Here is a 12453-nt window from a genome sequence, read left to right on the forward strand (position 1 = left end):
TCTTTAAAAAAAAAATAAATAAATAAGCAGCAGTAACGTGGAGGTATTGAGGACTTCCTGCGTGCCAGGAGCTCTACCTGCATTTCCCTGAATCCCTGCAGCAACCGGAGGCAGGTTTTATCTCCCTGATTTTATAGGTGAGGAAACTGAGCTTCAGCAAGCAAAGTGACACAGCTGCTATTAGGGGCCTGTGGCTCCTCACCCCTGCAGGAAAAAGGGTAAGAGCCCGATGGGCAGACCCTGGGGGTTCCCTCAGGTCAAGGTGAACCAGGGAGGGCCTGAGGGGGATCCTAGAAACCCAGCAGCGGAACCCAGAGACCATACCCACTTCCCACACGACACTTCCGGCAGAGTCCAAACTCTATCCTGATATATGAGCCAAGGTGCCCAGCAAAGGCTGAGGGACGGTTGTGGGGAGGGATGTATTCATTCATTTAGCAAATACTGATAGAGGGAAACACAGTCTGGAGCTGGACTGCCAGACTCTGGACTCAGATACTGCACCTTGTGAGGTGTGTGTCCTGGAGGCAGGGTGACTCCCAGTTTTCCCAGTAAAAGTGCTGTGTCCCAGGAAACCCCTCAGTCTAAGGCAAGCCAGAACGGCCAGTCACCCTACCTGGAGGAGTTACTCCACCTCTTGGTTTCCTCAACTGTAAAAGGACACCAATTCTCACCTGTCGGAAGGTAAAATGAGCATAACGCCCTGGGCTCGCGGTCCCAGCCCGGTAACTGGGAGCGGGGATAGCAGCCTCTCCTCATCCTGGCAGAGGCTGAGCAGGAGGGGAAGGAAGGAGGTGTGATCTTCCCCATTTTGCAGATGAAGGGACAGAGGCTCCCACTGAGTCTGAGGAGCACACAGAAGACCCAGGCAGATACTTTTCTTGTCCCAGAATCTGCTCTTAGAAGGTATCAGGCAAGGCCCCCTGTGCTGCCACAGGGCAGGCCCGGACCATGCGCTCCCTGGGCAAAGACTAAGGTCCACATCGAGCAGACCGGCCCAACGGGGCACTGCGGAGGAGCCCAAGGCTGGGCTCAGGTCCTGCACTGGGCCAGATCCTGGGAGAGGATTAGGGGAGAATTAGGACAGTTCACAGTTACCTTGCTAAGTACTCAGCAGGTGCTGACATGCCTGGGTTCTTCCCTACAACACTAGAAGGAGGGCCCGTGAGCAGTCCGAGTTTAAAAGTGGGGATACTGAGGCTCTGAGAGGCAAAGTCTACCCAAGGTCACCCATGGGGTGGGGGGAAGAACCAGTCACCACTGGGTATCACTGCCTGACTAGAATTCAAGATACACTGTGGCCCAGGCACAGTAGGGGGGGGGGCGGGTAGCTGTGGAAGGCTCCCGCAGCCGGGGACCTCCGGGGCTCCTAAGGTCCCGGCCAGGGAGGGAACCTTAGCACAGAGGAGGAAGTCGCGAACCGAGGCGGTGCTGAGGCTCCCATCACAGTCTGGGCTCCCCTGTAAACCAAGGATCCTCGCCTGCTCGGTCACCCCATCCCCGCAGGGACCCACCTCGCCGGGCCCCTCTAGACAACGGCCTCAGTTTCCCCCTGGGCGTTAAGCGGCAGGGAAGGTTGCTGAACCACGCAGGGTCGCGCCCACGGAGGGGCTGGGGCCTCTCCTTTCCTGGCCCCCAACCCCAGCGGAGGCGGGGGGGGGGGAGAGGGGGAAGGGTTACGTAACGGGCGGCGCGGGGGGCGGGGCGGAGGAGGGCAGCCAATGGGGGCGGCCCCTCCTCGGAACAGCCCGGCTGTTCCGTTCTTCGACACCAGAATTGCCCCCTCCGCGCCCGCCGAGCCGCGGGGAGGTGGGGGGGCAGGGCAGGAGGGGCGCGAGCGCACGCCCGGGGAGAGCGAGGCTCAGAGCAGACGGGGCGTGCGTCGGGGCCGAGGCCGCTCACCGGCGGACGAGCCTTCCAGCCCAGAGCCCCTGGCCGGCTCCCCAGGGGCGGGGTTCGGTGCCCCGAGCTTCCTGGCCAGGCCCCGGCCCCCCGCAGCGCCCCTGCGCTTCCCCGCGACCCGGGCGACGTCACACCTCCAGGCCCGGGGCCCCCGCCCTCCCCCCACCAAGGTCACCCGGGCCCGCGCCGCCCCTTCCCCGCCGCGCGCGTCTGCGTGCCCCGCTCCCCGGCGGCGGCTCCTGCCTCCCTCCGCTCGCGCTTACTTCATCCGGCCTGGCTTCGCTGTTATTTATATCCGCGTCTGGCTCCCCAGCAGACGGCTCTGACGGGAGGCAGCGGCAGGCCGGGCCCAGCCCGGGGGCCCGCGCGCGCGCGCACCGTGTGCGGCCAGTGCCGGCCACCCGGGGGTCCGCCTTTGGCCAGCAGGCCGAGGGAGCCCCTTGCCGAAGCCCCTAGCTTAGGGCCTGCTCGCCTCCCCCTGGGAAATGGAGGAAAGGCTGCAGGCAGCTACCACCTGAGATCGTCCCCAGCCCCTCCATGGTGGCACCTGCTCTTCCTCCCTGCCGAAGGTCATGCTGCACTCAGGAGGCTCCGAAAGCTGGGTCGGGGCCACCGGGCGGCTGCTTAACAGTGCTGATTCTGGGATTCCACCCCAGGCCCTTCTGAGTGGGCCTTCTGGTGATGAGACCTGGGACTCAGCATTTGAAACAGGCTCCCTTGGGGAATCTTGGGCTTTCTGAGGTTCGGGGCGGGGGGTGGGGTGGAGGTGGGGAGGAAGCAAGCAGCAGGAGGGTGGCAGGTTGGGACTGCCCCTGCTTTGATTTGGTGGGCAGTGTGGAGAGACAGGGCAGAGCAAGTGAGGGGCCTACCTTGGGGGGGTGGTTAGACTGGGGTTTGTGGCCAAAGACTGAACTGTGGCCGTGGAACAACACCCCCCACACCGCTAAAGCCCTTTAATGCCTACTAAGGGACACAGGAGATCCCAGCATTCTCCAACAAGCTTGCAGAGTGGTCCTTGCCCTCACCTTACAAGGCTCAGAGAAGGGATGTGACTTGGACAAAGTCCCTGGCGAGAAACGAGCAGGCTCAGGACCCAGTTGAGTTCCTTCATCCAAGCATGTGCTAGGCCCTTGCACAGAAAGGGGAATACAATACAGTTCCTGCCCTAAAAGGGTCGTGGGTCCAGAGGAGAGGTGGCAGCAAACAGCAATCCGGGGTCAGGGTCGTGGTCTGATGAGCAGGACAGCTGAGCTGAACTGTGAAGGATGTATAGGAGTTCCCCAGGAAGACACAGGAGGGGGCATTCCAGGCAGCAGGAACAGCTTGTTCAAATGCTCAGAGGCCTGAAATAGCAATCGCTGTAGGGATCTAGAAGCAGTTTGAGGCTGAGGCTTAGAGTATGTCAAGTACGTGATGAGAGATGAGGCTGGATGTGCAGGGAAAGCCTTGACCAGGCAAGGCCTGACTTTGGCCTGAGTGCAAGGGGGCAGGAAGCCCATAGAGGAGGGGTGAGGAGGGAGCGCAATGGGAGGGAGGCCCAATGAATGGGGCGCCCCAACAGCGGAGGCAGCAGGGTCTCCTTTCCAGCCCTTCCCTGTATCCTTATGGCAGCTCCTCTTTCCCCCAGCCCCTACACCCACCCTGGCTCCACCTTAGCTCCCTCTCTATTAGCAGCTCAAGCTGGGGGATGCTGGACCCCATCCCAGATGGGCATGATATGCTGGCTTTGAGGACTAGAGTAGGTGGTTCTGTCTCCCTGGATCTCAGTTTCCTCATCTATAAAATGGGGACAGCACTAATCCCTGCCAGTCCCTCCTAAGGGTCCGAGGGAGATGCAGAGGCGAAGGATGGTCAGGAGGAACTTGTTTGTTCTGAACAATGTCAAGTACAGTGCTAGGCATTTGCCCATTTGGTGCCTCCCCCTGCCCTCCACCCAAGTGGGACCTCTCCCCAAATGGTCCCCCATCCCATGCTCACCAGACTTCCGGAACCACTGCTTGGGAGCTAGCCCCGCTGGCCTCGAGTTCTGGACCTGCCAAATCTCTCCAAGTTGGGGCCTCAGTTTTCTCAGATGCAAAAGGGAATGCTCTCAAGGGTTGGCTGCGGAGGGATCCCCGGCAGCCCCTCTTGTCCAGGACAACCCAGGCTGGCTCTCCCCAAACACAAATAACAGAAAGGGCAAGTCAGGACCCCCTCCGCCCTCCCCTTGCCACCCCCAGGCCCTGCCAAGGACATCCTGTGCCCTGGTGATGTCACCAGAGCCTGGAAGCTGGGGCTGGCTGGAGCTAACAGCACTCAGACAGGAGTTATTTTTAAACTCTCAGGGCATGGTCAGCTCCCTCCTCCCCATCCCACCTCACCTCATCCTAGCTGTCTCCCACATCCCAGCTGAGCCCCCAGGCCAGGCCTTGAAGGTTTTCTCCACACACACTCTGTTGCTTCACCCGCCAGGCTTCTGAGGGGCTGTGGAGAGCCAGGTCATCAGCCACGTGTCTCTGATCACCAACTCCAGACCCGCGGAGGTAAACAGATGGGCCCCTAGACGTGGACCCCAGCCTCCTGTGCCTTCTAAAACCCAAAGAGGGCAAGGGCTGTGCCCAGGGTCCCACAGCCAGGGCCGGGGGTCATCAGATGGGCTCTGTAGACCCCTGGAACCCCTGGTTGGGCTGTATGGCTGTCACCGGAGCTTAATTTAAATTCATTTTTTAAAAATGGTTTTTTTGCCTGCAGGCCTCAAGGCTTTCTTGATGCTGTGTAGCTCAGACGAGCTGCTGGAACAGACTGGGTGCTGGGGTGGCTCCCAGCACCATGGCCCTCCCCAACACCCCAAGCAGGATGTGTGTCCCATTACAAATGTCACACACTTACCCTCTCAAGTGACTTTAGACTAAGGACCTGTCAGCATCCTGAGCTTAGAAATGTATGCTGATGAAACACCCCTTTTATCAGTTTCATATGTTGGCCTTCTGGGTAAGATTGTAGTTGAAAATGAGGTTCTACCGGAAAAATCCAGCCTTGACTCCGCAGCTGCCCTGGGAGGCTGGGCAAGGCCAGAGCCTCCTTCAGCAAATGGGGAAACTGAGGCTCAAAGGGGAAGAGTGACTTGCGCAGTGGCTGGAATCCAGGGTGCTTCTGTTCTTCAGTCCATGTGAGGTGAGATGGACCTACCTTGCCCAGCCCAGCCCAGCCCAGCCTGGGGTCGGTGGTCTAAGACACCTCCACAGCCCACAGCGACTAGGGGGGGACAAGCCCTTAGAATATCCATTTCTTGACTGTTCACTTCAGTGCAACACAGACTCTAGACCCAGATAGGCTCAGTTTGAAACCTGCCTGTGGCATTTCTTAGCTGTGTGATCTTGGGTAAGTCACTTTACCTCTCTGTGCTTCAGTTTCCTCCCCTGAAAAAAGGGAATAATAATAGGATGCAATTCTAGTTGCAGGAAATATTGCTTTGAGAGACTGCCTGAAAAGCACTCAGCACAGGCTGGACACTTAGTGAGCATTCAACTGATGGCAGATTTTATTATTATTATTATTATTTTATTATTATTAATCCTAAGCAAACAGTCACTGAATCTTCACCTTGAAGCTGGACCTGGAAGGTTGGTCTCTTCAGACAGTGTCTGGGCAGGGCCATCAGGAGTTGGGGGATAGCTAGCTCAACTGGTCTGGGAAAAAGAATTGCAGAGAAAACCTCTGACTGGACTGGGGTGAGCGTGTGGAGAGAGGCCAAAACCTCAGCAGCCCCTTTGTCTTCTGCCATTACTACCACCACCCTCATCTCCCCAGGGGGTCCCTTGAGTGAAAAGACCAAGAGCCACGTGGCAAGGCAGATGGCTTGTCACCAGGAGGGTAGGGAGCCAAGAAAGAGAGCCTGGGTCCCCCCCTTCCCACACCCACACCCCAGTGTGTCTGCAGAAAGCCCACCAGAGCTGACTTCCAGCCCCACTTACTGTGGGATCTGAGCCAAGTCACTTCATTTCTCTGAGCTTCAATTTTCTCCTCTGTAAAACGGGCATAAAAGTACCTTAAAGTGAAGATGTAATGAACAGGTATATAAATTATCTGCACAGAGTGAGTGCTTAATAATCCTATCTCTTAAGAAGGGAAAGAGCCAGGCTGACTCTCTGCATGAAGAAGTGGGTAGGCCAGGGACAGGGCCCCTCCAACATAACCCTTGGCCCCTCACCCACAGGAAGTCCGCAGCCTCCTTGACAGGGCTGACAGGCATGAGAATGACACTGTGACCTGAGGGAAGGAGGGCCTGGGGGGGTCTGAATGCAAATGAAGTCAAATCAGGCAGGGCAGGTGCTCTTGGGGAGAGATGGAGAGAGAAGATCCAGCTACCAGGTGCTTGGGGGTTGGGACAGAAGTGGGGTGACCTGGTGCCCACTTAGGGCACCATCCCTGGTACTGACTGAGCAGGTGCTCCAGGCTCTGAGGGCCCCGCTTGGCAGGGAGATGAAAGCCCCTGGTTCCTGGAATTTCTGATCTTCCTCTGCCAAGGTGAGAGGCTGCTCATCCTCACCCATGGGCTCCTAGGTGTGGACACACACAGACATACTCACACTCACTCAGACAGACATCCAGGGACTCTAACACACACATGTGCTCGCTCGCTCGCTCTCTCTCTCTCTCACACACACACAGACACACATGCTTCAGGTCACAGGGCTCAAGACAAGGGAGGCCCTAGAGACTTTTCTGGTTGATGCAGCAGGAGGCTGAGGCCCCCCGGGGCGGCCAGTTTCCTGTCTGCCTTCCTCTTCCCCAGATGCACACACCACCCACTCACCCATCACTGGGGAGGCCCCCCCCCAAAAGGCCCTTTTGCCTCATTCTGATAGAGCAGCCCACCTCGACTCCCTGACACAGGGTGCCAGTCCTTGCTCACATTTTATCTCCTGCTGACAGATGAGGAAGCCGAGGCTCAGAGATAGGACCAGCCTTGTCAGAAGCGGCCAGAGGACTAGAGGAGGGGGGATACAAACCCAGAACCCCTCATCCCAGATAGCTCGCTCTGGCTGAGCCCCCATTCCGCCCCCCCATGCCGACACATCCACTTCCTCCCCAGAAAGAGCCTCAAGTACAGGCCATGGGAGGCAGCCAGGCCTCCCTCCCTCCCACACTTCTGTGGATACCCCTGGACCACGTCCACCCATAGCCGCTGGAAGACAGGCAGGGCCGGGGCCCAGTCAGCTGGTGTCCCACAGCACGGCCTGGCACGGGAGGGAGGCGGGGGGGGGGGGGGGGGGGCTTTGCTGACGGCACAAATCTGGAGGCTGTACCGGAGGTCACGGCCCAGGGACGTGTTTGCAGCGCCACCTGGTGATGACACAGCACTCTGGCCAACACCCGGCCCTGTTGGCAGCCATTTAGTGAGCCATTTAGTGAGCCGAGTGTCAAGGACTGGGCAAGCCAGGCCCGGAGAATGAGACCAGGCCAAGAAGACCTGGGGGACAGCACTCCAGCAGACAGGACAGCAAGTGCACCAGCTCTGAGATGGGAAGGAGTTGGGGGTGACCCAGGAGGAGCCCAAGGGCAAAGTGGCTAGAGCCTGGTGCGGGGTGGGCGGGGGGTGGAGGGGTGTTGAAGGGGGGTTGGAGAGGGGGCAGGTCAAAGGCTGTGGGGAGGAGTTTGGACTTGTTTCTGAGTGTGATGGGAGCCGTGGGCTATTGTGGGTGGATGAAAGGGTGTCGTGAGAAGGACAGCCTGCGGCGGAGCGAGAACAGAGGAAATGGGAGAAGAGGGGGGCGGATGCTTCCACGATCCAGGCAGGACACAGCAGCGGCTCAGACACCAGGGGTGGCCGTGGGGGTAATAAGGAGCTGCTGGATTCGAGAACTGAGAGGATTTGTGGGCAGATCAGATGGGGCTGGGAGATCAAAGAGGGACTCAGGCTTTGGTCTGAGCACCTGAAGAATGGTGGGGCCCTTTACCGTGAGGGGAAGACTGAGGAGGAGCAGGTTTGGGGGAGACCAGGAGCCTCTGGGCAGGTTAAGGTGAAACGCCTGAGAGACCTCCCAGTGAGGTGCCAGGTAAGCGTCAGGAGCCCGGGGAGCGGATGGGGCCAGAGACACACGGGGCAGGTTGCCAGGGTATAGACGGTACCCAGGGCTGCCTGCTCCATGCCTGGTGTTATTCGAAGGATTTCGTGTGTTGTAACTCATTGGCTCCTCACCTCAGGTGTGAGGGCGGGACTGGGCCTGGCTGGACGCTTGCAGAAGAAGGTGTGGAATCATGCAAGAGGGGCAACTTGTCCCCAAGAGTGTTGGTGAGGCCTTCCTGGCAGAGGTGACAGCTGACTGGGGCCTGGAGGGATGACTAGGAGTTTGTGAGGCAGAGAAGAGAGGGAAGGGAGGCTGGGCTTGCCCAAGCATGGACAAAGGCCTGGTGATGTTACGGAGTCTGAACATCAGTACTGAGACCCACACTTCCAGTGTCCTTGGGCAGATGGGGAAACTGACGCCCAAAGCAAGGAGGGCTGCAGTGAGTCATCGGTAGGTTGGGCCCAGGACTCCAGTCCCGGCTTTGGGTGCCTCCCCTTGCTCTGGTCTCACCCCTGAGGCTCGTACTTGGGGCCTCAGCAAGGCTCTTAGGTAGGATTTCAAGGTAATTTGAGCTCAGTCTAGCAGCTTCTCAGAGTACCGGGATTGGGGGTGTGGCCCAGTTCTGCCACAGACCTGGGTCAAAGCAGTTCTGGACTCAGACCCCAGCAGGACAGCCATGCTCTTCAGCCCTGACTGGCCTGGCCCTGCTGACTTCCAGCCCCATCTCCTGCCTCTACCTACCTCTCTCTCTCTGCCCCCCAGTCAGCTTTTCTAATGGTAGAATTAGAAGTCTGTGAGGAAGGTGATGGCACTGATGAAGAAGAAGGCGCTCAGAGAGGGATGTGGTTTGCAAGAGGGCACACAGCAAGTTAGAGACAGGCCCAGGATGAGGGCGCTTCCTTGTGAGCTCAGGTTTTTGTGAACAGCTCATGGTCCAGGTAGGAGTAGGACCCTTCCTGAGTGAAGGGCCACCCAGCTTCGATGTGATTTCAGGGAGATAGGAAACATGGAGATGCAAGATCCCTACGTCTGAATCTCATTTTGCTGTGTGACCTTGGATAGCTCCTTTCCCTCTCTGGGCCTCTCTCCCATTCATTCCAGGAGGGCCTAGAGGTGCTAACTTGTAAGGTCCTTGTTGTCCAAAGCCTCTGACCCTGGCACCCAGGAGGAGAGGACATGCTATGAGGGAGGGGGAAAGACACTGGTCCAGGGTTGGATGGGGACCAAGGAAGAGGTTGGGAGGAGTGTGGGGAGAAGAAGCAGTATGGCCTCGAGGAAGTCACGTGCCCTCTCTGAACCTCAGTTAACACGTTTTCCTAGTGGGAGTCACCGTGAAGGTTCTGGCACTCCGTGTGGGACAATGATCAGCCTTTTCCTCGACCAAGCCAGCAGCTGGGCCTGGCCTCCTTGCTGCTGGTCATGGTGGTTTGGAGAGTCCACGGGAAGATGTCAGACCAGGCCTTGGTCTGGCTGCTCTGGCTGGCTAGGTGGAAGGTGGGGGTGTACTTCCCGTGTGGATGGGCCTAGGCAGCACCAGCACCTCGGCCAGGAGATGACTGACATGGCAGAAGAGCTTGGGCTTAGGAGCCACTAGTTCTGGGCTGGAAACTCAGCTCTGCTACTTAGTAGCCGTGAGATCTTGGGCAAGTCAGCTAAGAGTTTGCTGAGCCTCAGTGTCCTCCTCTGTAAAATGGGACACATCATAGGTGCCGTGAGGCTGACATGACAGGAGAGCAGTGAGGAATGGTGCCCCCGGCTTGGGCTCAGAGAACTGGCTGAGATTCCTCCTTCCTCTGCTTTCTCTGCAGCCCACATGGGACCAGCTAGAGTCGGCCTGGAATCCAAGCCGGAGCGGACGCCCCCCACCCAGCTTGGAGACACCTGCAGCCTCGGAGCTGGGGGAGGCCGAGCACAGCACACTGCAGGGCCCCAGCTGTCACTGCAGGGAAGCAGTGGCTCACAGCCAGAGGCCCCTGCTCTACCACGTCCAGGCATCAGCTCGTGGGGTTGGGAGGGTTTGCTGATGAGAGCACAGGAAGGGTTGGCCGGGGGCCGGGGACCGGGGACACCCACCTTCAAACCTGTTTCTGATTTCCTCTGCCGCTCACCCCTATCTCTGGCTGGCAGCTTGCCCGGATTAGCAGCTGACGTCAGGAGCCGCTAGCTGGGCCGGCCTGGCACAGCCTCGGGGAGGTGTGTGAGGGCCGGCTGGGAGCTGGGTAGTCAAGGAAGGAGGCACGTATCCAGCTTTGGAAGTTTGTCCTCCAGAGATGTAGGAGGGAGAGGGGCATTGCGTTAGGCACTCACACGTGACCAGTGTAACACGTTCACCTTGTACGGAGAGAGAAATCACTCTGGGAGGTGGAGTAACTCACTTCAGGCTGCACAGCTGGTCTGAGCCTGGCTGCATCCCACACCATCCAGCTGCTAGGCCTGTGGGGGGCCCATCTCTGTGCAGCACCTTCTACACCATGACCTCAGTGCATCAGCCAAGTGCTGAGCACCTACCCCATCCCCGGAGCCTGGCAAGCTGGTGTCCCATTCTAAGATAAAAAAAAACCCCAGAAGCCCAGACTTGCCCAAATCACAGCTTAAATTGGTGATGGAGGCAAGGTTTGAACCCAGGATGAACTCCAAAGCCTGTGTTCTTACCTGCCACAGCCTCGACAAAGATCTTGTAGCTTTGACATATTTTGAGCCCGAATCCCCTAGGTTCCCATGGCTGCACAAAATTCTGCTTTGGGTGGGAGCATCTGTATGCAGAGTAGAAAATGCAGTGGGTTAGAGCAGGTCACCTCCACGGAGAAACAGACCTCAAGTTGACAAATTTCAGGGAAGGACCTTATAGGCCCAGTTTAGTCACATGTTCACTCCTTGACCAATCAACAGGGCCTAGGGCTAGTAACCATGTAGCAGCTGGCTGGAGACCCCGGGGGGCTTAGAGGGTGGGGTAGGGCCGACACAAAGCCTTTGCCTAAAGATTCGACCACAGGGCCAAAGGCTCTGTTCAAGTTACCCCTGCTTTCCCTGGCTCCTTGGGGTCCTAGTCCCAACCTCAGTGACAAGAGGGTGTTGTGTCAAGGTTCCACTCACGCTGGGTCCTCTCATAACTGCTCTCCTGGTGCCTCACCTCTCTGGCCAGAGGGATAGGCCGTGTTTGCCTGGGGAACTGAGGCATGTGGACGGAGGTCACAAGCCACCTGGAGGACTCGGCTCTGAGCCCAACTTGTGTGTGAGCCTTAAGGGCAAGTCATATCCATTCACTCTTTAGGTCTCAGCTTAAATGCCGCCTGCAGACAGGTCTTCCCTGACCCCTCCGCTTGTCTCTCTCCCAGTTCCCCCATCTTTTCAGTCACATGACTTAGCACAATCCATCATTCTCTATTTTTGTCTGCAGAATGTTTGTCTTTCCTAGCAGATTGGGAGGGCAGGAGGCACGGCTGACACAGAATAGACAATAAATATTTGCTGAATGAAGCTTCTCTAAACTTTGGTTTCCCCATCGTACAATGGGGTTAACATCTCCCCTCCACCCCAGTGAAATTCAAGTCAGATAATATCTCAAAGCACGCAGCCCAGGCCGAGGATGCAGAAGGTACTCAAGATCCTGGGAGCTCGAATGAGCGGCAGGCTGGGCTGGAAGACCTCTGTAAGCTGTGGGGAGGTGGGAAGACCCAAGGGTGCACCTGGTTAGAAGAGAATATGTGGCACTGCCCTGACCCCAGGGCCAAGAACAGTCCACCTGCCTTTACCGTCAGGGAATTTGAACTTGAAAATTTGAAACCCACTCTGGGTTTGAATTTCAGCTCTGCTGCTGTTATTTGGGGCATATCACTTCGCTTTTCTGAGCCTGTTTATTGGTAAAATAGCCTTAAAATTTAAAAAAAAAAATCTTTAAGTAGGCTCCACACCCAAAGTGGGGCTTCAACTCACAACCCTGAGATCAAGAATCACATGCTCCACCCACGGAGCCAGCCTGGTACTCTGTAAAATGACCATTTTTAAAAGCCCACTTTGCCAGCCCGTGTGCAAACTCTAAATGAGTGCTTTTCCCCTTTGAAACAAAATTAGGGACGGTTCCTGGTCCCTCAAGCCACAGGGACCCTGAGCACTGAGGACATGTGGCATGGGGAGGCAGGACAGGACAGGCTTGGTTGTCAACAGGGCTGCTGGCCCCACCAGCTCCGCACACCGAGGGAGCAGAGGGAGGAGGAGGAAGACACTGTGCGGGTGGGGGAGGAGGCGGCGGATCTGCAGCCTGCGCTCTGCCAAGGCTGGTGCACCCTATTCTGCCCCCACCTCCGATGAAAGCCCCCGGGGTCCCCGGGCCAGCCCTGAGCAGGGGACCTGGGGGCGCCCTGCAGGTGGCTGCATCCTTGTGCATAAACGTATCTTCTAATTGTGGGGGAGTTTCCTGGCCACAGACAGAAAACTCAGCCAAAGGAGAAAAGGAAAAGCCCCGGATTCCCACCCCCAGGACCCCACTCTTAGTCTTTGTACT

The 12453-nt window shown here is 57.7% G+C and overlaps 1 long non-coding RNA gene across 1 annotated transcript; it reads right to left on the reverse strand.

Annotated features, from left to right (window-relative positions):
- Nucleotides 1–5404: 5404 nt before the first annotated feature.
- Nucleotides 5405–10049, reverse strand: LOC110578215. Its single transcript, XR_002480168.1, has 3 exons — nt 10026–10049; nt 5856–5906; nt 5405–5570 (listed from the first exon to the last, which is right to left on the reverse strand). It is a non-coding gene; the product is annotated as an uncharacterized LOC110578215 (long non-coding RNA).
- Nucleotides 10050–12453: the final 2404 nt, after the last annotated feature.

The sequence above is a fragment of the Neomonachus schauinslandi genome, chromosome 5 (genome assembly GCF_002201575.2).
Source record: "Neomonachus schauinslandi chromosome 5, ASM220157v2, whole genome shotgun sequence".
Classification (NCBI taxonomy): domain Eukaryota; kingdom Metazoa; phylum Chordata; class Mammalia; order Carnivora; family Phocidae; genus Neomonachus; species Neomonachus schauinslandi.